The 27,331-nt window shown below is 46.6% G+C and overlaps 1 protein-coding gene across 2 annotated transcripts in view; it reads right to left on the bottom strand.

Annotated features, from left to right (window-relative positions):
* Positions 1 to 22,740, bottom strand: part of GPR158 (G protein-coupled receptor 158) — a 383,515-nt gene extending 360,775 nt beyond the window's left edge. The window contains exons 1-3 of one of the 2 annotated variants that reach the window (XM_082740868.1): positions 22,428 to 22,740; positions 19,434 to 19,568; positions 12,928 to 13,105 (exon numbers count right to left, since the gene is read on the bottom strand). The gene's annotated coding sequence lies outside the window, so the exon portion shown is untranslated. The remainder of the gene's footprint in view (positions 1 to 12,927; positions 13,106 to 19,433; positions 19,569 to 22,427) is intronic. The other variant, XM_082740867.1, reaches the window with a different exon arrangement.
* Positions 22,741 to 27,331: the final 4,591 nt, after the last annotated feature.

Below are 27,331 nucleotides of genomic sequence, written 5' to 3'. Positions count from 1 at the left end.
AAATTTCTTAAAATATTTTTTGATGAGTGGTCCTCCTCACTTTGCCTTTCATATTGTTTTCCATGCCTCTGACCAGAAAAATGAAAGAATTCATCAAAATTCTTCCCCGATTGAGTACGTTTTGTGTGTGTGTATGTGTGTGTGTGAGTGTTTTAAGCTACCTTCCCTAATTGAGGTTATTTCCACAACAAACCAAAAATAACTACACTGGGGCTCTTGGATGGTTCAGCCAGTTAAGCGTCTGCCTTCGACTCAGGTCATGATCCTGGGATCCTGGGATTGAGTCCTGCATTGGGCTCCTTGCTTGGTGGGGAGCCTGCTTCTCCCTCTGCCTGCTGTTCCCCCTGCTTGAGCTCTCTCTCTGTCAAATAAATTTTTTAAATCTTAAAGAAAAACAACTATATTGCCTATATTAATAAAAACTTGGGGGGAAAAAATGTTCGATTCATGTTAGTCATCTGTTCACAGGGCATAAAAAACATTCAAAGAAGTGAATCATTACCATGAGGGGATCAGAAAAACTAGCCATTTCAAATGCAGGATTTATTAAATGTTTCTGTTTGTTTAATCATCTCTCCAGGATTCATGCTGGCCAGATTCGATTTAGCCTGTGGAAGCATTTGTAGAGCATCACAAGTAAAGCCTCTAAGAAACACACTGGGGCCGGGGTGGGAAGGGGGTCAGTGAAAGCCCCAGCCTCGGACAATAGGCCAGCGCAGGCCCGGAATGGAAAGCTTGGAAAAGGAAACAGTACAAAATTCCTAGTCCTCAAATCCCCGCGCAGGTGAAGGGGGGTTGCATAAGGTGCAGTGTAGGCGCCCATAGGAAAGATTACATAAGGATGACACAGAGCAAATTTCAGGACCCATGACCCCAAAACTAGGCCTGGAGAACATGCCTTTGCTGAGTAGCAGAACTGGTGTCTTCTTTGGTGGGGGAAAGTGTTTCTGGATGCTGATGGAGCCTTGTAAGATGTGGATAAATTCCTGGGGTCCCTTTTGGGGAGACCGTCACTCTGGGCAGCCCTCAGACTCAGACAGCAGACCTGAGCAGAACTGTTTGCAGCAGGAGGACACCAGCAAGTCTAGGCCTGTATCTTGGGAAAGAAATACATCACCCGGAGAGTCTGGGGAGCTTTTACTAAGCAACAGATTCCCAGGTATCAGGATGATACGAAAGCCAAGCTTCACTTAAAATCTCAACTGCAGGAAACCTTGCCTAGGACTTGTCCCTCCTGAACAACAGCATCTCTGAGAGGTCCTCACAAAGCCATTTATTTCAGAAGAGATTCCAAAAATCTTCCAGTTCTTTGGAAGAAGTCTGGAAAAGTCCTTGATTAAACGTTGGGTTTTAGATGAAGATGGGATACATTGTAAAGAAAGCCTCAGAGATCCTCGGGGTGGATCAGACGTGGCCATATGGAGAAAGTGATTTTAGGAATCTTATTTTGAGTGCGTTGCAAACTTACTGGCAGGGAGAGATGAAGACTGTGTAGCTGTCCATAGCAGGCCTGGGCTGGAATGCTCAAACAGCAGGCAAGTTCACTTCGCCCACAAATCTGGAAGGAAGCCATTCTGTTTAGAGTCAGCGTTTGTCTTAGAACCTTCAACACTCCAGGTCCGATTAGGGGTCCCAGATGGTTCTGCGTAGAACCAAGTTTCCTTCCGCAGCAGTCTGCCCTATTTCAGAAATCTAAGGTCTTGCAGAGACACAATTGTTCAGGAAAAACAATTGCCTCCTAGAGATTCCTGGGATTAGAACATTTGGTTAATGAGCCTCAATCTTTCCATTCATATTTGGATGAGAATTAGGTTTGTCAGAAAGCTAGGATCTGAGGCTAAAGAACAAAAAGAATGATCTGCAACATTTGGATACAGGCGGGTGGGGGGAAGGGAAGCATGTGGCAGAGACAAGCATCTGGAATGATACACAAAATACGGGTAGAATAATAGGATTTCGTGTACTCCTGCAATTGAAGGCAAGCAGTGAGAAACAAAAGGTAAATTTTCTAGTCCTTTCTACACATATATAGTCAAAAGATGTAATAAAAAAATGCCTATGTTCTCTGTCACAGATGTCAGAGAGAACCAACACCCACATGTTAAATCTGAATAAAGAAGAAATGCTGCCCCTGTGAGTAGATAGGGAAGGGCAAAGAGGAAAAGAAGGCAGCGGTGGGCAGAATGGGTGACTTGCCCAGAAGGGCAGCTTTGTCATGGCCCATCATCCAAGGTGATGGGTACAGAGTAAAGGAACTTAATTCCAAGGGGCTAACATTTAGGGAGCACCTTCTCACGGCAGGATCTGGAGAGGGTAAAAACATAGAAATAAACAGGATGCGACTCTTCGCCTTCTGGGGTTTACCACCAACTAATGGGAACCAGATCAGAATGGGAATAAGATATAAGTAAACCCAATCTTTAAGAAATAGATGTGAAGGATGGGAAACCACTTGTTCAAGAGAAGGATGGCACTCTGTCCAAATGCACACCAAACGTAGCTCTCGGCCCTGGCCAGTCCCCCATGCTTGTGATTGAAGAGGTCCCCAGTTAAAAATCTCAAATCACTGGGCACCTGGGAGGCTCACTGGGAAGGCCTCTGCCTTGGGCTCAGGTCATGATCCCAGGGCCCTGGGATCGAGCCCCGCATCAGGCTCGCTACTCCGCAGGGAGCCTGCTTCCTCCTCTCTCTCTCTGCCTGCCTCTCTGCCTACTTCTGTCAAATAAGTAAATAAATATCTTTATTTTTTAAAAAAAATCTCAAATCACAACCCATTTGTGCCCCCAGAAACCTGTAGTGCGGTGCCTTGCGCCTCTGAAGCTTTGTGGTATCTGGAGCCAAGTATAACGCCTAAGACTACAGGCTCAGAGACAAAGACTTCCTTGACTCAAGTTACGGTTCTACCCTCTAGTGACTGTGTGGCCTTGGGCAAACTTCTTAACCTCTCTGTGCCTAGGTTATCTTACTTGTAGAGTAGGTACCTTCACCATGATGTTGTTGAGAGAATTAAGTAAGCAACAGTTATGGAACCTTTAGAAGAATGTCTGGCACCGGGTAAACACAGAAAAAAATGTTTGCTACTTTGATTCTAGAAGCCCTGATTAGGAAGTCCTTATTAATCATTATCAGCCAATACCCTAATGGGACTGAATAAGAAAAGATGGAGGTTTAGGAGGAAGTGGAAGGAAGTCCAGTGAGACAGTTAGAATTAGGGTCAGGGAACCTCCACAAGGGCTCCCCAGCGGAGACTAAGTGCTTGAGGCAAGACCATTGCAGGGGCCAAAAATGTCAAAGGAGGCACCTGTTCTCAAGCAGTGCGCTCACAAGTCTCCCCACATGCCTCTCTTTTCCCATCCTAGTTCTGGGTCTGCTTACTGTTCCTACGGTAAGGGAAACCTTGGGTTTCCCTGTCATCGTCTTTGATGGGACAAGAAAGGACATGGACCCATATGGGACAGAAATGAAGAAGAGGCAGCCAACCAGATACTCACCAAACACAAGACCACCTCCCACAAGAGATCCCAAGAGGGATGCCCATCCCCATCACGGCTGCCCCCCACCAGGGAGCCAGTCTGCAAGCAGAGGCTGAGCCAGATGCCCAGCCCCACCGGCCCGCCCCCGGCTACAAGCGCTGCCCCCTGAGTGGGGTTGGGGGGCGGGGGTTGGAAGGGACCGCTAGGCTGGCAGCAGCAGGAAGAAAACCTGGCTTGGCTACCCAGGCTGCCGACAGTCTTGGAATGGTTCACACTGACCTTATTTGATCCCGAAGAAGCATTTTCCCCATGGTTATGCTTAGAAAAGCTGGGAACAATAACTTGAAGCTTATAGCCGAGAACCCATTCTATCAGAGAACACTGCTTCTGTCCTGAAAAGGCCGCTGGCCGGGAAGCTATGGGAAATGCCGAGGCGCCCCCTAGTGGTAATGGCTTGTGCCCTGGCTGCGGAGAGCGCTGGCCACCTGCCAGGCCAGATCCCGAGAGATCATGGGAAGAACTGAGGAAATGTACCTTCTCTCCTCCCCAGTGAGAATGGGCAAGCTGAACGCCTCCTGTAACAAGGGGCGCGTTGCCTCAACTCTGCCAGACAATATGGGGGAAGGACGAGATGCTTGCCAGGCAAAGAGACCACACCGAATGTTCTGCTTGCTTTCTCCCTGTCAAGCCTCCTTAAGCAGTTTCTGGGTCCGGGTAGGGGGCAGAACCTCAAGGGGGGGTGCTGGGATTTTGATTCCTTGCCTGTTTGGCAGTGGACGGGAACATCTTTGAAAATGGGATGAAGTTTCTTCCCTCACCTTCTCTTGGTCCACATGGTAGCCAAGGGACTAGAAGGAAAGCCTTTGGACTGGCTCAGACCTTTAAGGACCCTTGGTCCTTGGCTTCCACGCTGAGAATGAGTCATAGATTTTACTCATATTTATACATATGAGTAATTAACATATATTGGTCACTTGAGGGAGTTTGCATGAGAGTTAAACACTTGGACTCTGGAGCCAGAATGCACAGAATCAAATCCTATCTTTATCAGTCACCCGCTTTGTGACCTTGGGAAAATTACTTAACCTCTCTGTGCTTCCATTGCCTAATCTGTAAATGGGGATAATAACAGGAACCACCTAATGGAGTTACCCCAGAGAATTAAGTGAATTAATGTACATAAAGCCTTTAGTATAGAACACGACACCTTATAAGTGCTAAGTGCTAATTATTATTACTGTTCCTATTGTGCTATAATGCTGGGCATATAAATTATTAGTAGTAGTAGTATGCATTATTACATATATCACCTTCTTTCTTCTCCTCAACGATCCTATTATTATCTCCATTTCAAAGAAGAAAAAACGGAGGCAGAAAAATGCTACATTGTAAGCGGCTGTGGCAAATTAGGTGCCAACACTGGGGCTCTTTCTTGTACATGTAATCACAGAAGTTCAGAGATTCATAATGAATTACCTAAACAAAAATGTGTAGGAAAGTGATGTCAGGGGCTTCTGGGAGGCTCCGTCAATTAAGCTTCTGACTCTTGGTCAGCTCAGGTCATGAGCTCATGGATCGTGAGCTCGAACCCCACTTCGGGCTGCTTGCTAGGTGGGGAGTTTGTTTGAAGAATGTCTCCCTCTGCCCCTCTTCCCACTCGTACATGCAGGCTTTCTCTCTCTCTCTCTGTCTGTCTCTCTAAAATAATGAAGTGAATCTTAAAAAAAAAAAAGAAAGAAGAAGAAGAAAGGAAGAGAAAAAAAGAAAGAAAGATCAGTACACAGGCAGATATCTAAATAGGGAATCATGTGGTGGATAAAGAAAAGGCAGGTCAATCAGGGAAAGAGATGTCGGGAAATAACTCCTTGAGGATGAACAGGAGTTGATGAACAGAAAGATGGACAGAAAGAGGAAGAGAAGTACGAACAGAAGAGACGCGTGAGGCAGCAAGGCATATTCTGGAAGCATGGCTAGTGGTCAGGATGAGGAGTAGGCTGATGGGGCTTGGAGAAGAAAGGAGGAGGCAGATGGTGGAGGGCTTTCTGTGCCCTGCTGTGCTCTCGCACTGACTGCCCACAGGACAGCGGGGAACCCTTAGAGGATTTTAAGCAAGGAAGTGACTGAGAGAACAAGAAAATCCATTTGTCTGCTCTCTTTTACAATAATTTACAAAAATCCTGATGAATAGTTTGGATTCCTTTTTGCACTAAACTGGTCCTGAGATTGGAAAGCATAGGGGTGTTCAGCATCTCTGAGCCACAAGCCATTTCTCTAGTGAGTTCTGACCAATTCTAGGCTAAAAATGGAAACAACATAGAGAGGAACAATAAAAGTACTGACCTCTTTTATTGCCCCCCACCACCTCCCTGAAAGAAAGCAATAAGATGCACAATTTCCCCTTAAAGGTTCTAAGTCAGTAATGGCTCCCAGCCTCTCTCATGTTTTCTGTTCAACACCATCGCTACCTAACCCACTCACTGGCATACTTGGAGAGGACAAATCTAGGGTCAAGGAATCTGTCCTCCTCAGTCAAGGTCAAAATTAGAAGAAATAGAAAAGACTGGGACATCTATTGCTTCACTGAAACTCAACACGCCATTTCCCAACCAAAGAAAGCTTTCCCCTTAGTTACCTTCCAGAGGTCTGAGCACCAGCAAGACTTCCTCAGCTGAGCCCAGAGGTCAAATAATGGCAAATAATGGAGTTATTTGGTGCTGGAGGTGATGGAGGCACATAGTGTTCCAGACTGAACCCCACATACCACATCCTCCTCCAAAGCTATGAACAGCCAGGGAAGGTGACGGAATCAGGCATCATTACAAAATGAAGGTCACAGTAAGATACGTACAAATGCAAAAGGGATCATGGTGGCCGTGTGAAGCATCAGGAAAAAAGCTGACCCATTTCTTGACCTGTTTCACATGCATTTTATGAGTATGATAGATAGTAGTAGGAATGGTGATGCCAAACATCACAGCCTAGAAATCCATGATCAAGTACAATTCCACAGTGTAAGGGTCTATTCAGCCAGAGCAGTCCCACCCCGGTTGAACTGCCATTTTGTTATAAAACTTGGCTTGACCTTGCCCCCCTCCAGGGGAACTTATTTAAAAGCAAGTCCGGGAAACCAGTCCCAGGTAACAAAGTCCAAGTACAAGGGTGGGTCAGGCCAGGTGGAGGTATTCAATCAGTGGGGGTGCATACTGTCTCCTAGCTACCAAGGAGTATGGGCCCCTGCCCTTTGGGAACCTTTTGGCGCCAATCCTAACCAAGGTGTGATAGGCTGGTTCAAATGTCTACTAGGGTAAATTGTAATTCAGTTGGTCGCCTAGCATCACTGGAGTTTCCTGTGTGTATTACAATCTCATTGGCCACCTGTGTGTGGCCAGGCCCAACCACATGGCCTTTGCTCTAAAAAAGTTAGTCTGGAAAGCAGGGAGGGGTCGTCCTCTCTGGAGGGGCGGCCCCGACAGGTCTGTTTGACGCGAAATAAAGCTTTGCTTGACCTTCGCTTCGTATCAGTCTCGCTCCTTTAATCACGGACACATTATTGGGGTACCCAATTCTGGGGGACCCAACACACAGCAGTCATTGGCAATGAGTTTTCTGTCTTTAATACCCTACCCTCTCTTTAATATCTTATAGTTCCCTAGTTGTACTTTAGAATTATCTGGAGAGCTTTAACAAATGTTCCCTGTATACCATTCCAGACCAATTAAACCAAAATATCTTCAGGAGGGCTCTTAAGTATTTTTAGGAGAAGTCCTTGTTACAAAAGATCTCTCTATAAATTGACATCACATATGTGATAAGGTTTCTAGGCCATCCTGATCGTGAGTGACAGTGTCATTCCCGCTAGAACAGAAGTGAAATGTGATGGGGATAAAAACTGGGAAGGCCATGGACTTCCAAGTTGAAGAGAAGCAGAATACATGACCCTAAAATATGTCACTTTGGAATGTGGATTATTTGGGTTGAAGGCAGTCAAGACTCAACAGACTCAAGAAGAATGTCTACCTCTCCCCTAGGTACCTATAAGAATTTAGATAGAGGGCTTGCTCGGGTTAGAGAGCTATTGCTGGAGATAACTTGTATCTGAATGACCTATCTTGTAAGGCAGGGCCAAGAGTGAACTCTCCGCTGTTCTTATCATCCTGGGAATCACCCTCCCCGCCCTTAAAGCCCCAGCTTCCTAACCTATCGCTTAGCTCAGGATGGCATATAAGCTTCAACTGCTTGACTTGCTCTTGGGTCTTGTATTTTTATGGGTCTTCCATACTTAAGAAATTCGTTTTTCTCCTGTTGATGTCTATGTCAAAGGAATTATGAGACCAGCCAAAGAACGTAGGGGGTTGAAGGAAAATGTTTCCTCCCTGCCATGAACCATCTCTCTAAACTAAGGTCCCTAGTCTTTCACTCACCAATTTCCCAGACACAGTTATTCAACCTCATTGAGATGTAGCTCCTTCATTTGCAAAATTAGGATAACATGGCCCATTTTGAGGAGTATGATGGGGACTGAATGCCTGTGTGGCACTTGACACATAGAAAGTCCTCAAACAAAATTAGCTATAATGGTAACCACCACTAGAAAACAAAGATAAAGAATCAAGACATACATAGCATCCCAAATACTGAGGCTAACTAGATAGATTCACAGCCTGGCCAGGCAAATTGCTTAAATCCTCTGGGTCTAATTCCTTGTAAAATTTCCACCAGTTGAAACGTTTGAGCTGGTTGTGTTCAGAGGTCACTTAAATCTCCAACGTTGGGTCTTAAGCAAACACCAGCACCAGACTGGAAGGGATAAAATTCTCAACAGGAGGTTAGTGAATATGGCTGTCCTGTTTCTGACAAAAAGGAGCTAGAAGAAAGGGTAACAGACAGTTCCACAAGGCACAGTGCCCCGGCAGAGCCGGGCCTTTCCCTGGACACATCCAAAATAGATTCTACCTTCTCCAGCTTCAGCCAGCAACTCTATACCATCTCTATGTCCTACATTCGACATATCTAGCAGGCACTTAATCCGGCATCACTAAGTAGTGACGTAGGGAGGGGAATGTAAAAAAAAGTACATTAACTAGAAATCAGAGAAGCTAATTCTCCCTGCTGCTCCAAAGCCAAGGGGGTGGAGGTCTCAATGTCTCTGTACCTCAAACTCCCCTCTATGTGAAGGGAATGGCAATACTTCAACTTACTTCCCGGCGACTTGAGAAGATAAATGATTTTGACCTACTAAGATGAACTCTGGGAACTCGGGAATATCGGAGGAAAAGAAAACCCGAGATGTTCTGAATCCACTGCAGGAAGATTTTTAAAGATCAGAAATGGACGCTATTCCATTTAAATGAGATCTTCAATTAAAAAAAAAAATGCCATTGCAAACTAGGGGTGGCCTCAGAAAGCTGACAGTGGAAATGCCCATGAATAGAACTGAATGCACAGCACGGATAACAGACAATAAAATGCAAATCTTGTGTAAGCCTCCTGTTGGGTGCCTCAAAGAGCGGCAGATTCTACCCCCGACCCCCACTTCTCCGGCTTCCCCTGTAGAAACAATCGGCACTACTGCCCACGGCACTTTAAGAAATGTATTACTGGTACATTTGCATACATTAGCATTATCTAGAATACGAAATGGTGCTATTATTATGTGAGCAGGCTCAGTTTAAACGGGCTGTCAGTTAACTGCCTCCAGGCTTGGCAGCATCTAGTTTGTTGGCAGATAGAACCTTCCAACCTGCTTTTTCCTGTCATGTTTTTGACAAACATTATCATAAACCAGGTGCATTTTGAGCTGTCACCTCATGGAACATCTGCCTTATCCATCAAGGAGAGCACCCATTAAAAATCGGGGACATTATTTCAGCAGCTAATTAACCAAGCTAAATGAACATGTAAATTCATTTTCAATTCAACTTTCCATTCCTTTTTCCAGCTGCTAATAGAGGGAGTCAAGTCAGTGATGTGTTATGAATGGATGATGTGTGAGCTTATGTCTTAATAAAAAACACATGTCCGTGCAGATTTTTACGGCCAACAACTATGAAAACTCTAACAATTTTAAAACATCCACAACACATCCAAAAGGCGCTATATTGCATTTAATAATTCTGAGATGTTGATTATTAATATGAAAAGTTCTTTTCCATACATATGAGAAATGCATTTGGCATCTGAGCTAAAAATACTGGAGAGTCCCAGGATGTCTCCCCTAGCAGCCGCCTGTGAACCTCAGCACCTGACCATGACCTCATCTCTCTTGAATGCCCCAAACAAGGATATTCTCCAGAAGGACCAACTCAGTGTCCTGGGTCAACACTTCTCAACATGCTTTCTTTCAGAATGAACGGGAATGAGAACAATGTCTTTGAGTTTAGACTTACTTGATTTTTAAAACCGAGGAGCTTTGGGTTTGCCATCTGCCCAGTCGCCCCCTTCAATCCTGGGAACTACAGGATCACGCTTGAGACGATGACTTTTCGTTAAGAGCAAAAAGTGCTCTGTGAGGGGCACCTGGGTGGCTCAGTAGGTTGAAGCCTCTGCCTTTGGCTCTGATCATGGTCTCAGGGTCCTGGGATCGAGCCCCGCATCGGGCTCTCTGTCCAGCAGGAAGCTTGCTTCCCCCTCTCTCTCTGCCTGCCTCTCTGCCTACTTGTGATCTCTGTCTGTCAAATAAGTAAATAAAATCTTTAAAAAAAAAAAAAAGAGTGCCAGGCCTGAGTGCAACCAGACCCTGCTTCAAAAGACAACCGGTCCCCCCTAGGACAAGTTAGTTCCGGAGTACGATCTGGTCCTGCACTTTGGAAAAGGCGCCGAGAGGCAACTCCGGGATGTGGAAAGAAAAGCAAAGGTGGAGACATTCCTGTCGACGACGCAGAAGCCAAGCGTCATTCCTCTGGCAGCCGGGCTGGGCACCGGCACTCACGCGCCAAGTAGGTACAAGATGGACAGTCTGGTAGCTGTTCACAGTGCTCTGATTCCGCAGGGCCCTGCCAACTGATGTGCGAAGGAAGAATTGTGTTAATTAATAGGGAATGTGTGTGAAGGAAATGATGATCACATAGCAAATGCTGCTCTGCTCAAAGCGAGTGGATTTGGGTCTTCTGTAGGGCTGGATGAGAGACAAAAACATTTAGGCATTTAGGAATAAAACCCTAACCCACCCATCAGTCTCGGTACTGACTTCCCTGCCCTCTTTACTGGCCAAATAAGCCTAAAGAAACCACTCATCGCCGCCTCTAGCCATAAAAGTCTATCGAATATCTAAAAGGTTCCATGTCTTGTCTTATACGCCTGGTCCTCTGCCCTGGGGGCTGCAGAAATGACCCCAGGACCCAGAATTGGCCTCCAGAATTCATCGATCACAAGTCAGCAGGTGAGGAGATTACTCTGTCTGTGAGTAATTTAAAAGATGAGACATGCTCTGAGAGCAGCGGGAATATCGCGGAAGCATCTTCGAGAAAAGGCTCCGTCCACACTCCCTTCTTTGAAAACTAGCCATGCCCACAAAGGGACCAGTGAAGGGACAGGGCACTGTCGGGCCACAGCGATGAGATGCAGACGAGAGAGGGGACCTCAGATGAACTAAGAGATTTTTTTTGTCTTGAGAATTAGAATTGTAATTCAGAAAGGATTTTCCCAGTCCTTAGAGCTGAGTGGCTCAAGAAACCTGGGGCTGGGACAGCCATTTCCTCCCGCCTGCACTCTGAGAAGCCGGCAGAGACTGTCTGGCTGTGGAAAAGGAGCAGAAGGAGGCAGATACCCAGAGCGAAGCAGAGATAAGGGATTACCTCAGTGTCCCCTCAAAGATGGGGGAGCCACTTCAGATTCTGACTGGCCAGCCCCTGGTTCAGCCCCCGAGGGACCTACCTGGAATTCCTACCACAGGCGCCTTGACGTGGGCTGGACCCAGGGAGCCAAGGAGGCAGACAGCCCTGCAGGGAGTGCGGAGGGGAGGCTGGTTCTGCGAGCAGGTGTGTGGGGCCGGCAGGACTGGCATGCAAAGGGCACCAGGTGCGATTTCATTCCCTCCATCGAAACAGACAGTCCTGGGGGGTCTGCCCCCATGGGTTTCCTGCCATTCTGTCACCTCTGCCTTGGGGACTGAAGCCCTCTCCATTGCCGACAGAGGGCATAGGGTGTGATCGAGGAACACGTGTCTTAATCCTTTTTCTAAGACATGGTTCCTGTGACCTCGGCCTCATTCATTCCAGCTTCCTACTACTGTCCCTTCCACTTTCCCCCAAAGGGCTCTGGAAACATTACCTGACGGCTGCTTCCTGAGCAACGAGTCAGCACACCGCAGTCTGTCCCTCGGTGACGTCTAAGAAGTCTAAAGAGCGTCTTTCTGGACATGTAGCTGGCACACCTTCATGCGACGCCTCTGGACAGAAGCCTCGTAACCTTGACTGCTTTTCAGTCTATCATATACGTATGTCTTGTTTTCACAGTTACACACTGCTTGAGAGCAAGGACTAGGCACTGTTCCTCTCTTCAAAGCCCTAATGTGTGGTCACCTTAATGTGAGAATAAACAAAATGACATAAACAAATGACAACCAAGTCCCCTCAGTGCTCATCAGGACACGTGCAGACGGCGACATCTCTGAACGCCAGCCGGCCTGCTCTCTTGCCGTGAGCCCCTCTGCCCTCCACCCCAGGGCAGGTCTGAACTGTAAGGTCAGCTTCTCAGCACAGGGAGACCTTAGGGACCAAGAAGACCAATCCCTGTTCCAGAAGAGGAAACCGAGGCCCAGAAAAATGTCACCCTCCGCATATCCTCTGCTAGCCAGTGGCCCATGCGGCCTTTATCAAATAGATGTCTGCGTTTTGTGAGGAGGAGGAAGTGGAAGAGAGTCTGGACAGCTACCCTAACTCTGCTTCTTTCTCCAGCCTCTAGAAGCTGTGGGGAGCCAGGCTTCTGAGGTTTCCTGCCTGCTTTCAGATGCTGAGGAGCCTCTGTTCCTGGCCAAACTCCTGGTCACCAAGCCCAGCCCAGCACCGATCTGAAACACATGCGCAGAGGACTTCTCAGGACTTCTCAGGTTTAAACTACTCTTCTGGGCATCTCCATCTGCCCACCCCCACCTCCCAGGCCAGAGAAAACAGCTCCAGGATTCAGAAACCCAGGCAAGCTCACTTCACTCCAGCTCCCAACCTTATCTTACACGAATCTGTTCTGGCTCTCTGACCACAGCAGTGAGCTCCCCTTCTCTGTAGGGGATTCTGTCTAAGACCCCCCCAGTGGACGTGTGAAACCACGGATAGTACTGAGCCCTATGTTTGTTCCTGCACATATACTTCTGAAAACTTAATCTATAAATAAGCCCAGTAAGAGGTTAACATCAATAACTAATAATAAAATACAACAATTATACTGATATACTGTAATAAAAGTTATGTGAATATGGTGTGTGTCTCTCTCTCAAAATATCTTCCTGTACTGCACTCACCCTCCTTGCGATGATGTGAGATGACAGAATGCCTAGGTGATAAGAGGAAGTAAGGTGAGTGACATCGTCACGGTGACTTGGGTCAGGCCAGCCTTCTGCGGATTCGTCAGAAAGAGGGTCATCAGCCTTCAGCCCCTGTGTTCATTGACCAAGGTGACCGAAACTCCAGAAGGCAAAACTGTGGATAAAAAAAGATTTCTGTGCTCAGATACCACAGCTCAAGAAATCAGCTCCTGGGATGCCTGGGTGGCTCAGTGGGTTAAAGCCTCTGCCTTCGGCTTAGGTCATGATCCCAGGGTCCTGGGATCAAGCCCCGCATCTGGCTCTCTGCTCAGCGGGGAGCCTGCTTCCCTCCTCTCTCTCTGGCTGCCTCTCTGCCTACTTGTGATCTCTCTCTCTGTCAAATAAATAAAATCTGAAAGAAAGAAAGAAAGAAAGAAAGAAAGAAAGAAAGAAAGAAAGAAAGAAAGGAATCAGCTCCTCATTGGGGGGAGGATGCCCGAACCAGTTGCTCTGCCCACGTCCAACTTCAGACCAAGCACCTTATGCAAAGCAGGCACAAGATGGACAGTTTGGCAGGAGTTCAGCTATCTTGGTTCTCGGGAACTCTCTGGCAAACGCCTAGGCGGAGGAAGGAGTGTGCTAATTAATGGGAAATTCATGTAAAGGAGATTCGTGCCACATTTCACATCAAAGACCCTCTCCGGAAAGGGGGGCTCTGAAGAGAGACGCGGTATGAGGCAGGTCTGAGGTGTTTGTGAAGGAAGACGCGGTCCTGCCTTCCCTCTGGAGAGCCACACAGTCCCTCTGCCCCTCCTCCCCACACTAACGAGACACTTGCCTCTTCATCGTCTCCCACAGTAGTGGAAATGAATCTTTTCAGAGCATTTGGTGCTCAGAACCCTCCTCTGCAGAGACACCCAGCCAGCAGGCCCGGGGCCCTTGGGTGCTGAGTCCACGGGTATGCATCAGCAGCCCTGCTTCCCCTTGGGGGTGTTTCTGTTTTCCTAGCAACGCTCCCCCCATCCTCATCGGCTCACAGAGCTGTGCCTTCTCTGTGAACAGGCCAAGAAACAGGCCAGAAAACCAGCCCCATCGCGCTGAATGTCAATTGCTGCTTATGTGTCTCTCTCTCCCATAGGACTGCGCCTTCCTCGAGGACATAACCGGTCATATTCCTGGGACCATATTGTAGGATGATGAAACACGTGGAATCAGTGAACAGAAGCATGCATGACTAAGCTCCAGGGATAGGCTCTGATAAACTCCGATTAAAGTGAAAACCACCCCCAGGGCAAAGAGATACTGTACCCCAATATTTGCATTTGTCAGGTCTATCACTCACGCAGTGAAAGGAGGAATTTAAGTAACAGGTCCTTGGTGGAGAGGAGTTTAGGGAAAAGGCATATCAGGGGCAGAAGAACAACAGGGAGCCCTCAAGCACTGCGTACAGCTGAGAAGGCAGCCCGTGGTCTCTAGAGAATTTGCCAGAAATTTTAAACAACGTCATTGATAGTTCCCCCTCAAGCCCCCCTCAAAATCTGTAGCTGATCTAAGTTTTAAGGAGTTGTTTATTGAGTATGAATAATATACGTAGGTGTCAAATGACACATTTTTATAATCTGTCAAATGATATATTTTTATAACTTACCCTTTAACGTACATTGTATTGTACACAGAGTTTAATTAGATAGGGGTATAGCTCAGTGGTAGAGCATTTGACTGCAGAGTTTAATTAGGAGAAATCCCATTCTGTCATTGGCTCCCAGCACATGCCTACTCAGTTACACCTGTTCCTTTGGAGAGTAAGTTTTTCCCAGTCCAGAATCTTCACGCCTGCTCTAGGTGGAGTTACATCTGTGGTCTCTGTGGTACCCTGTGTCCTTCACCTAAACAGTGGGTTCTAAGGAGACAATGACCGAAGAGTGATTGGAAAGACAGATTTGAATTCTAATCCTGTCATTCCATGGGACCCCTTGGAGGGATTTTTTGAAATGTGCCTGGGTGGCTCAGTGGGTTGAGCTTCTGCCTTTGGCTTGGGTCAAGGTCTCAGGGTCCTGGGATCAAGCCCCATATCAGGCTCTCTGCTTGGCAGAGGGCCTGCTTCCCCCCCTCTCTCTGCCTGCCTCTCTGCCTCCAGTGCTCTCTCTCTCAATCAAATAAATAAATTAAAATCTTAAAAAAAAAAAAAAAGAAACCAGTGAAATACTGAGAACTATGAGGTGTAATTGTGTATGGAGGGATGCAAACTTTAATTCCTATTTTACTGTTTTTTTTTTTTTTTTTTTTTTTTTTTTTTACAGAGAGATTGAGAGAGAGATCACAAGTACACAGAGAGGCAGGCAGAGGGAGAGGGAGAAGCAGGCTTCCTGCTAAGCAGGGAGCCCGATGCGGGATTCAATCCCAGGACCCTGGGATCATGACCTGAGCCGAAGGCAGATGCTTAACTGACTGAGCCACCCAGGTGCCCCATTTTACTGAATTTTAATCTTTGAATGTAAAATGCATTCCTTTTCATTGATAATTGTTTTTGAACTAAGAAGCGAACTCAGAAAACAATTTCACATTGCTGACGTGACGTCGTAGTTGCCTCAATTACACTTTTTCCATTTTATGAATTTTCATTTACTCATTCCTGAAAAGTCATTTACCTAAGATGTTATTCTATCAGTTTGTAACCAAAGGATTGAACTTTCCACTGCGAGGTAGATGTAAAATCTATTGATTAGTTGCGCTGCTCTTTCTTTTTTATACTGTAATACTTGTTTTAGGCTTTAAAAACACTTTCTTCTTGACCAGAATATATAACAAAGTTCAAGAAAAAAGAAATTGTGCCATATTTCTTTTTTAACATTCTTCCCTTAATTTTACAATTGTTGCTGAAAATAGTGCTGCTGTCTAGAGGAGGTGGTTGTTAAAATATGATCCACCCCAGAAGTCCAATATGTTCCCCCCAGGGAGATCTAGGGCAATGAAATCATACTATATAAGCCATCCCCTCACTCTGATCCGCTCTGCCCCTACCTGTCACTCACTAGTCCTTATTTTACTTTATTCATAGCATTTCTCATTATCTGAAATCCTTCCCTCAACCTCTTGCTCCTGCTCCTTTTCCTTCTCCCTCTCTCTGTCCTCCTGCTGGAATAGGAGCTCTCAGGGGAACCGAAACTGTGTCCTTGTTTGTATTGTACATCGAAGGTGCTTCAGGAACATTTATTGGATTAGTTCATTAAACACACCACACCTAAGGCAAATTTCTATTACAGTCTGGAAATGCTGACCCCCTTAATGATACTCAGACCCAGAGGGAATGGACCTTGCCCCTGCAGGCTGCCAGGGCTCCCCAGTGCCATATCCTTTAATTATGTCGCTATTTTTGCTCCGTGGTGCTATGATAGTCGAAGTCGAGTTGCTAAGGGCAACGTAACTTTGCTTTTCCATCTTTATCGACTCCCCTCAGAAAAAGTACCCCAGAAAAAGATCTTTTAGAAGGTGCAGGTGTGAAAAGCCCCCAGAGGAAGAAAAATGCCCCCAAACTATACTCTTATGTAATGCAACCATAATTATAAAAATCTCACTTCAAAAAAAAAAAAAATCTCAGTTCAACAATTTGAATGATTTCTTTCCAGCTGCCATATTAACGGATTTTAAAGGTTTTTGTTTCTTAGTGATTTTTACATTGGATTATGGAGTTCTTTGGGGGGGGGGCAGGAGGAATCTTCAAGATATGAAAACATAAAAAGATCGATTTCCAGGCACTGTGAGTTGCGATCCATGCCATTCGGGGCAGTAGGAAGGACAACACATAGCTCGTCGCAGCGTTCTGAAGGTGAGGCTGATGGGGGGACCTAGCTCAGTGTGACCCGTGCTCACATTCAGTCAGTCTCTAAATCTTTTTTTTTTTTAATATTTTATTTTATTTATTTGACAGAGAGATCACAGAGAGAGGCAGGCAGAGAGAGGAAGAGAAGCAGGCCCCCCAGAGAGCAGAGAGCCCGACGTGGGGCTTGATCCCAGGACTCTGGGATCTTGACCTGAGCTGAAGGCAGAGGTTTTAATCCACTGAGCCACCCACGTGCCCCTCTAAATCTTAAAGTCTATAACTTCAAACTACTTCTCACATCTAACCCTTCCCGTCCATTTATAAACCAACAGCCTTGGTTTCCCTGCCTTCCGATATTGCCTCAATTCCGCCAGTCTATTCTTCCCAAAGCCAACAGTCAGACCATAGCCCTCACTGTATAAAATGCTTCAATGGCTTTTCTTTGCCTGCAAAGGAAGGTTCACGTTCTTTAATGAGCTGTCTTCTCCAGGATAGCACCACCCCTCTCTGGTCCCTCATCTTGTACTTGACAATCTTATCAACCTACCTCTTACTAGTTCTCCAAACACCCCATGAGGCTTCTCACAGGAGCTCTGTGTCTGTGTCTAGGTTGACCTTATGCCCATTCTCTCCTTACTCAACCCTCTACACGGTGGCTGATTCCCACTCACTTTGTAAGACTCAGTTAAGTGTGACCTCCTCCAGGAAGCCTTCTTGGAAACACTCTTCCGCCTGGTCAGACTTAGGTCCAGCCCCTCTGTATTCCCAAAGACCTTCCTGTCATTCTCTGTATGCTGTCAAATTGTAATTATGTGAACATAGATCCATGAACCTTATTAGACTGTGGAATTTCTAAGGTCAGAGACCATACCTCATTCATCTTTATCTTGGTACGGAGGACAGTGTCTGCACAAAATTGGCATTTAGTGAATTCATTAAGTAAATGAATGCACAAATGACAAAATGGGCTTTCAATTAAAATATATATTCTTAGGAAGGGCTAAAAGTAAAACTAAAAGAATTGCTTTTATGTAAAAATAAAGTCATATGAACATGAGATCACCCTGGTCATTCTGGGAAAAGTTTGCCCAACAGCCAGTTCAGCCCCCTCCTTGCCAGGCTTTCTCAAGTCCCATGAAGGGACTCCTTGCCCTAATTTGTGCACCGAGGATATTATCCTCTGGGGTTGCTAACTTAGCACTTCTCACGGGTGCTGAAATAACTGTCACTGGGTCCAGTTGTACCTTGGGTCGGAGCAGAAATAGATGTGTAAGGAGCTGAGACATGCTGGTTTGGGATTGTACTGAAATCCCAGCTGTGATGTGTAAGCTTCAAGGGGCATCTCGTTGGTTCCCTGAAGTTAGATCTGGGTTTCTGGAGAAGCTTTCTTGGACTGCGTGCCTCCCAGGTGTCCCTTCGGTCCCATGAGCTGATCGTCCCCCAACCCTACATTTATTTGGCTCTGACAGGCTCTTAGGGTTAAGAACATATATTTTGATAAAGCTTCCCAGTTACTTCCCAGTTATGTACTCAACCTCACATTGCCAAACACAACCCCCTTGGACAGCTATCAGACTATGCCCCCCTCACCAAATGCTAGGGTCAGAGCAGTAGCAACAAGGCTCTTCTGGGACTGGACACCTCACTCTTTCTCTCGTCACACTCAGGACAGCCCCAGTGTTTGCAGTGTTTCCCTAGGAGAACCATAAGAAACAGGAAGACGTAACATCGTGGGTCATTGGAAAGGACATGATCAGATGCTAGAGGGGGAAAAAAAAGTAAAGTCAAGACAGAATTCCAAGGAAATGAATACAGACTGGCCTTCTGAGTTTGCACAACCCAAAATACGGTTCTCCTGGCCAAGAATGAATGCATGAAGAACAAGTCTTTGTCCAAGCCTTTGTCATCACCAAGCCTGCATCCGTGGGGTAAGGACAGAGTTTCCACCTTCAGGGAAGCTCCCCAAAGGCAGCGGAAAGAAAATAACAGAACAATGATAGCAACTGTTACCACCTGCACTGCTTTCATGAAACTGGAATTGGAAGGAGATTTTGCAACGTTGTAAGAGAGCAAACCGACTGGAGGCAGGCATTGCCCTCCTAACACGCCAAGTGCCTCTAAATGTCCACAAAGCCAGCTAGCGAGAGGGTGCAGGAATGTCTCAGGCCTCTGATCAAAACAAAACAAAACAAAAACCAAACAGAAACCATGAAAGAAAAGCATGTTTATTTGTAGCCATTTACTTATTCGACAAATATTTATTGAGTTCCCTCTGGATGCCACGTCCCTGGCTAGATCACAAACTACAAGACTATGTCCCTTTTGTTGGTTATCATGTTCCCAACACTTGGTATAGTACCTAGCATGTTGTAGGTGCCCAATAGAATAACCAAATAAATTCACAGGAAGATAGATTGCTAGCAGGACAGCATTAGGAGCTCCACAGACATTTCCCAGGGAAATGGGGAAAAAAATAATGTTTTATTTTATTTATAAGATTTTTTAAAAAACGTTTTTAAAAGACACAGTGTTTTCTCTCTCCCAGCTCCCAGCGGAAGGGCTTTCTTCCTTGGAGGAGCTAGACATCGTCCTCAACTCCCCAGTGCTGAGGCCAAGTTGTGAGCAAGCGTGGTAGGGAGGTGGGGGTTCCCTTGAACCCCCACTGGTGGAAGGTAGGTTTTACCTTGGGTTTTAGGAGTGCTAAGAATAGTGGTCCTCCATTCCTGTTCAGGCTTGTAAGGCAGTGAGTGGTTCCACACTCGGAGAGGTAAGAAGATCTCAGACTATAGCTCTCCTCTCTCCATCAAGTGCTCGGCTTCTAAGGTAGGGGTATCATTCAGAGAGAAGGCTGTCTTGGTCCCCGCTCCCAGCTCCAGAGCCCTGGCTCAGAAATTCTAATGGGGGGAGAAACAGACCATACAACAGGTAGCTTCTAATCTTCCTAGAGAAACGGCTTTATTTGCAGCTGAGGGGTAGAGAGATTCAAGCCTAGGGAGCCCTCAGTAACAGGGGACATGGTGATGGGGGAGAATTGGGAGGAGGTTTGTGAGATTTGGTGAGGACAGAGGTTAAGCTGTAGGCTGGTTAATTTTCAGAGGACAGAGCACCGAGGAAGGACATGGCGGGGCGGATTCCTCCCAGGGTCAGAACATGTAACAAACAGTGACCTCAGGAACTTGTCCTTCAAGGGAACCTGGGATTGGAGGTGTCTATAGAGCAATTTTGTCTCTAAGGTATTACAGGAAACAATCAAGCAATTAATTAACCAGCCAGAGTGGATCCTAATAGCTGGGAGTGGTCATCTGCCATCTGCCGGAGGGGACAGTGGGCACCCCCCAAACTGTGCTTCCCTGAGGAGCGACAGCAGAGTGCTAATACTGTGGGGGGGAAGGAGCAGGGACAGTGAAACTTCGGGGAAAGGAGCCAAGCCTGTCACGACACAAGCTCAAGAAGCGCAGAACGCCAACCACACCTCGGGCGGGAGAGGAGGGGCGCACAAGTGTGGCTCCAATATGTTCAGTTCCCAGTAAAAAATTACCAGACCTGCGAAGAAACAGGAAAGTATGACCCATATACCGGGCAGGCAACAGAAACAGCCCGTGAAGGCAAACAGATGGTAGAATTCTCGGAAAAAGAGACTTCCAAGTAGCTGTTATAAATCTGTTCAAAGAACGAAAGGAAACTGCGATTAAAGCCGCAAAGGAAGGTATGAGAATGATGTCCCATCCCCTAGGGAATCTCAATAAAGAGATAGACCTGAATTAGGATGGGAGTCAAGGAATGAACTGGTCAATAAAAGATCATAGCCTTTGAGCAGCAGGATGACCCCTAACATGTGCAGAGACCAGGATAAGAGTAAAAATGGAGGCTTGTCTACCATATGTCTAAATATTTAAAAGTTATCACATCAACTAACAGACTGTTAAATAAATTATGTTTTAGCCCCATACTCGGAAAAATGTACTTTCGCCGTGACTTCGATACTTGATGTAGGATTGTGAGCGACGCAGACCACCACCACGTGCAAGGCCTGGTCCCCCCTGCTTCGTCTGAGAGCTACTTTTGGCCACTGCAGGTACACCCACCCTTGGATCCAGAGGCCTGTACAAACCCCGAAGGTGGCCCCAGTGCCTTTGCACCGGGAACCTCTGAGTCTCAGGTTCCCCAGAGCATAACCCAGATCTGAAGAGCAGTTGTCAGCTGTGAGCAGACCTCAGAATCGCCAAGAGGGCTTTTAAAGCACTGACCGCTGGTCCCATCCGTGAGTGTGTCTGACTCAGTAGTTTTTGTTTGTTTGTTTTTTTAAAGATTTTATTTATTTATTTGACAGAGAGAGATCACAAGTAGACAGAGAGGCAGGCAGAGAGAGAGAGGGAGAGGGAATCAGACTCCCTGCTGAGCAAAGAGCCCGATGCGGGACTCGATCCCGGGACCCCGAGATCATGACCTGAGCCGAAGGCAGCAGCTTAACCCACTGAGCCACCCAGGCGCCCCTGACTCAGTAGTTTTGATCCGGGTCCAAGAATCTACATGTCTAACGAATTCCTGGGTGATGTGATGCTTCTGCTTTGGAAACTGCATTCCGAGAACCACTGGGGTAGAGAGGCTCTGGGTAGGCATTGTTTTATTGCTCTGGGAGTATTAGGACTCTGCTGTCCCTCCTCATGGAAAGCACAGTTTGCGGGGTGCCCACTATCCCCTCTGGCGGATGGCAGATGACCACTCCCAGCTATTAGGATCCACTCTGGCTGGCCGATTAATTGCTTGGGGAGAGCCCTTCCGCAGAGAGCCAGGGCAAGGCTTTAGGCACAGGGCCTAAGACAGGGACCCTGGTCCTGAGCTGTAAGCAGCGGCAGAATGAGTACCAGCGGGTTTGGGAGATTGCAGAGGAGGAGGCATAAGGGGGTGTCTGGCCTCTGAATGCAGCCGTTCTTCAACCCTGGAGGCCGGTCATTGGATCAGAGACTCATACTCCCTCGCCATCGACCAGGCAAGTGGCTGGAGTGCCGGAGGCTCAAGGATGCTCCCAGGCCTCCTATTACCAGTCATGGGACGACACAGCAGCAGGGTCAACTGAGGTTCCAGTGAGAACAGGAATTTCTTTGTTCACTCTGAGAAATGCTAACTAAATCATTTGAGCACAAAACCTCTTTCTGGAGTATCGACTATGAACACCACGTGCGAGTATTTCGGGAACTGCGGCCCCGCCCCCTTCTATCAGGAGGTTCCACCGCCTCCCTCATCGAACTCTTAAGAAGGTAACCGAGCGAAGGAATAAAAGATTTTTTTTTTTAAACTTTCTCTAACCCCAAATTAAGAGTTGTCAAATGACTAAGCTGTGAACAGCAGAAGAGCAAAAGCCAAATCACAGGATATGGTTCCCACACAGTTGCCCATTGCCTGAACCTGGAGAGGCAGAGGAAGGCTTCCGCAGCCGTTCCCAATAGAACCACCCTGGCGAACCGCGCTTCTGTCCAACAAATTGATTCTTTGAGAAAATCTGCACTTTCCTGGCGCATACCACGGAGGTAGGAGGCTACTTTATTAAAAAAAAAAAAAAAAAAAAAAAAAAAAAATTCATGCATTCCTTCCAGAAAATGGCCACGACTAAAGGCTTGAAAACACCAGGTCAGGAAGGAGCCCTAAAAGTAACAGAGGCAGCCTCAGTGCACCCTACCTCGGCGGATGAACTTCTTTTCTTTTCCTGTGCCTTAGGACGTCACCATCAGCCTTGATTTCCAGAGCAAGAGCAGCACAGGGAAGAAGTGACTTTCCCAAGGCCACGTGTTGTGTTTTCAGCCCACGCCAGACCATCCCTCTCTCCCAGGCTTCTGGGGCGCAGCTGGAGGAGGTGACCTGGGCCGGAAGATAAAGGGTTAAGGAGCGGGTGTCGCCTTTTGAAATAAACACCCCCTGAATTTGCTCAAGGACATCCTTGAAATTCCTTCCCTCGGGCACTTTGTTTGTAAGCCCATAAATAGCTCCTCTTCAAACACAAACTGAAAGCCCAACCTAATAAAAGAGGGAAAACTGTTTCTGGGCTGAAGTGCTTATTGTATTTGCACAGGTCAGAGCTATCGTGTTCACTCTGATCTCAGTTTAAATAAAACGCAAAGAATTTGAAGGCAGCATTCTCATGCTTGAGATTCCCGAGAAATGGGGACATTTTCCCGTGCCTATTGCAAATGCACCTGAGGGACGGCAAGGCTGGCGGACCTTTGACCAGTACAGATTGGGCAGGACACGTGCTCGGGGCCTAACAGCAAGGGAGTAGGCAGGGGACTGAGCCAGGCACAGGGGGAAAAAGAAGGGCTTCCTGCTTTGCTGCTGCAACTTGCCTTAGATCATTAGTAAACAGTGATGGCAGCGGACCGCAGAAAGGAACGGAATCTTCCCGTAGGTTGCTCTCTACAGAGAGGCTAAGTACTTTTTTTTCCCCACGCAGACTTATAACTGGAAGAGCTATTTATAGCTCCTCAAATTCAATACTCTAATTTTACCAAAAAATTCTAAACCCAGAGCTTTCAAGCAGTTTGCCTTAGGCAGGTAGGCAGATAAGTGGGTAAGTGGGTAGGAGGTAAGTGGGTAGGAAGTAGGAGGGTAGGTACAGGTAGGGAGATTGATAGGAAGTGGGTAGGGAGGTAGTTAAGTAGAAGGTGGCCAGGGAGGTGGAAATTGTCAGGAACAAGGTCTCCTTGTCTGGCTATAGCAGGACTTTATCACCATAAGAGGAGATCAATAAAGGATTTAGGCAGTTCGCATATGGAAACTATTCAGTTCATTCTTGAAATAGCAGCTCTTCAAGGTGACTGGCACAGCTGTGACAAAGAATCCCATATAGGGACTCTGGGCGGAGCGGAGCTCTAAATGTCTCTTGCCGGTCGGTCACTCTTGTAATATTCTCTTCTGCTTTTCTCAACGTTCCTAAAAGTTTACATTTACAGAAAGCAAAACAAAAGCGATTGAATGACTTTTTGCAATACTTTGAGGATTCTCGGGGTTTCAGCTGCTTTATCCTAGGCTCTGTTTATATTAGCAACGCCTTTTGGCCATGACACAGCAGAACGTGAATCACAAGTCACTACCACTGGTGACAGAGACACACAACTCAGTAGATTCCTGAATTAATGAAAAGATAAAAAGCCCAGCTGGCTCAGTCGGTTAAGCATCTGCTTTCAGTTCAGGTCATGATCCCAGCCGGGGATCGGGCCCCACATCGGGCTCCCGGCTCTTCGGGGAGCCTGCTTCTCCCTCTCCCTCTGCTCCTGTTCTCTCTCGCTAGTCCTGTTGCTGTCTCTCTCTCTCTCAAATAAATAAATAAATAAATAAATAAAATCTTTGAAAAGAAAAAAAAGAAGCTGGGCTATTGGCCTGAAGGGAAGAACATCCCCTGATGTCTTGTGGCAGCAGTAGCCACAGATGGCCCGTTGAAGACAAAACCTTCTATGGAGTCAGAAGAGTCTCCTTGAGAGACACAGCTGCCATTGTTTCAGGAGGGCATTTAAGGACACCAGATCCTGGCTTCTGGACCTCGCAGGGCCAGACTAGCCTGTATGCCTGGCGTGTCCTCCACTAGAGGGAGTGAGGGTCCTTCTGTGGACATCAGTGGGGGAGAACCGGCCAAAACGGCAGCGCTCTGAAGTTCGGACAGGACAAGGGAGGCTGGGTCACTTCTGCTTTAGACACGTCTCTCTTTGACTTCAGTCTTCTACTCTGAGACTGTCCGGTGTGTGTGTCTAAAGGAGGCAGTGGGCACCCCGGGATTAACAGACAAAGAAGGACCAGCCTCCATTCCGGAATGACCCATGGCGAGGACAAGCTAGGAAACCTGGGATCTCGGTTTCCTAGTTAGAAACTGCTCAGCTGTCACGTCACCTCCGCCTGGGTCCTAAATGATAACCCACGCACGCGTCACAAGTCAATTGCATTTGCTTTGTCTGCCTCTGACTTTGGCCACACCCAAAGATGGTTAAATGTTTTATGATTTTGTTTATTTATTGGACAGATTGAGAGATCACAAGTAGACAGAGAGGCAGGCGGGGTGGGGCGGGGGGGGGGGTGCGGGAAGCAGACTCCCCGCTGAGCAGAGAGCCGGATGCGGATGCGGGGCTCAATCCCAGGACCCTGAGATCATGACCTGAGCTGAAGCCAGAGGCTCTAACCCACTGGGCCACCCAGGTGCCCCAAGATTAAACTTTTTAGTAAGCAAACAAAGCAAGAACCCCTTCTCTCTTCAAAATTCTAACTCCATCCTGTAACGGATGATGGCGGTGTAGTGTTACGGAGTCGTCGGAGTCGTTTCTGGGGTCTTCAAGAACACCCTGCTAAAAGACAGAGATAGGCAGGGGGAAGCGTTTGTCGTATTATTCACCAGAGCAAAGTCAGAAAGAGACCACACGCACATCGCACAGGAACAGTAGAATAAATTATGAAGAAGTCACACCATATAATCTGATGAATCCTTCAAAATCATGCTTCACTGGGTAGCTGAGTAATTAAGCGTTTGCCTTCCTCTCAGGTCCTGATCCCACCAGAATCGTGGGATCGAGTCCTCCATCAGGCTTCAAGGGAGCCTGCTTCTCCCTCTCTCACTCCTCCGGCTTGCGTTCCCTCTCTTGCTGTCTCTCTCTCCGTCAAATAAATAAATTTTTTTGAAAATCATACTTTATTAATAATTTGAATGACGTGAGAAATGATTACAAAATAGTGTTAAGTGAAAAAAACATAGCACATCGGGTAATGAATACATAAAATGATCTCAACTAGTGTAATTAAAAGAAAAATAAGGAAAGACCCCAAAATGCCAGTATCTCTGAAAAAGTTACAAATGGGCTTATATTTTCCTCTCTCTCTCTCTCTCTCTCTTTTTTTTTTTTTAAACGGAGCACTTACTTTTTGTAATTGTCAAAAAAAAAAAGGAGATTTAAACCACCGGGCAATAACAAGGGCTGGTTCTTGGGAGACACCGCAGGGCGGGCATGGGATGGGGGTGGGGCGAAGGGACATTAGAACAAGACCAGAAAGACTGAGCAAGCAGTAGTGATAGGGTCCTAAGGACTCATTTCACTTTTCTTTCTGGTCAGAGGACAGCATTGTGTCTAGTCCATCACTGTGTTCCACCATCAAAAATCAGAAAGAAAAAAAAAAAAAGAGTGACAGCATTATTGAAGACACTGCCTATTGAAAACTGGCTCTTTCGGTCAGAGACAAATTAACGTATGGGCTCTAAGATCTTCTCTTTGACGGCTTCCCCGGGCAGAGAAAACAGAAAAATTAGTTACCATTTGAAGTTTTATTTTTATTCTGCTTCGCTCAGTTCACACTGATTATGAATAGCTCGAATAGCATTTAATGTGTTTTAAATGGTTTTCTGCACTTCATAGGATCCATTTGGTCATTGGCAGGTATCCACGGATGGGTGTGTTTTCTATCCTGATGGACATTTGCATTGTATACCAAGGAGTGAATATATTTGGCTTGGAGGAAAAGGAACATCAAATTACCACGGGGAGGGGCACCTGGCTGGCTCAGTCATTGGGCGGCTGCCTTCCGCTCAGGTCATGATCCCAGGGTCCTGGGATCGAGCCCCACTTGGGGCTCACTACTCTGAGGGAAGCCTGCTTCTCCCTCTCCGACTCCCCCTGCTTGTGTTCCCTCTCTCGCTGTGTCTCTCTGTTAAATAAACAAATAAAATCTTTAAAAAAAAAATTACTATGGGGATGAGAGGGCATTTCAGGCATTTATTTTGAAAGAAAGCTTTGAGGTGTCTTTTCCAGGCACAGGAAGTCCTTCCATGAGCTAATTGTTTCCTAAGACCTTTGCTGGGTTCCAGAGACACAGAGTCTGGAAGAAAAACGGTCTGGGAAGAAAGTGGCAAGAAACAGTATTTGGAAACATGCTGGCGAGTTCCTAGGACGGTGGTCTTGAACTGTGGGAGTAGAAATAAAAACCGTACCCGCGACTTGAACCAACTCTGTGTTGTATCTCACCTGGAAGGATGCTCTATGGAACGAGGAGAGGGTTGGTAGGCTCTGAAATAAGGTGAACAGGGGAAGGAAGATTATGAAAATTTGGGGAATGAATAAAGGATTTTTTAAACTAAAGAGATTAAGTAATCGAAGATTATTAGTAAGGAGGAAAAAGTCAAGGAGAAACGAGTAGAAGACCAAGGGGTCTATCGTAGGTGTTGGAAGGCCCGGCGGCTTAGCAAGGGCTCAGTGCCATCCAAGAGGAATCCTGAAATCACTCTGTTGTCCTCACATCGCCTTCAAGGCTCGGCCCTCACTCTGGGGGAAACCCAAACCTTGAAATTGATCACATTGGCTGCATCGACTAATCTTTTGACTTTGAACTTGTAAACGTTCCTATGAGGCTCTCCAGCTTTCTTATCTCTTTGTGGTGGGACTTGTTTATCTGCCTAGACTAAAAATTGTAAATGATTAATGGGTAGAAACTAAAGGTCTCATTCTTTGGTCCGTTTCCCCCAAACAGATACTTTCCCTCCATCGCCAATTTTCTGCGATTTTCGGAAACTTTCCTTTCAAATTGTTAAGATCAGTCCCTTTGGAAAGTGCCTTTTTC

The sequence above is a fragment of the Mustela nivalis genome (assembly GCF_964662115.1).
Source record: "Mustela nivalis genome assembly, chromosome: 7".
Lineage (NCBI taxonomy): Eukaryota > Metazoa > Chordata > Mammalia > Carnivora > Mustelidae > Mustela > Mustela nivalis.
The sequence above is the reverse complement of the archived record's forward strand: the minus strand, read 5'-3'. Positions and strand labels throughout refer to the sequence as shown.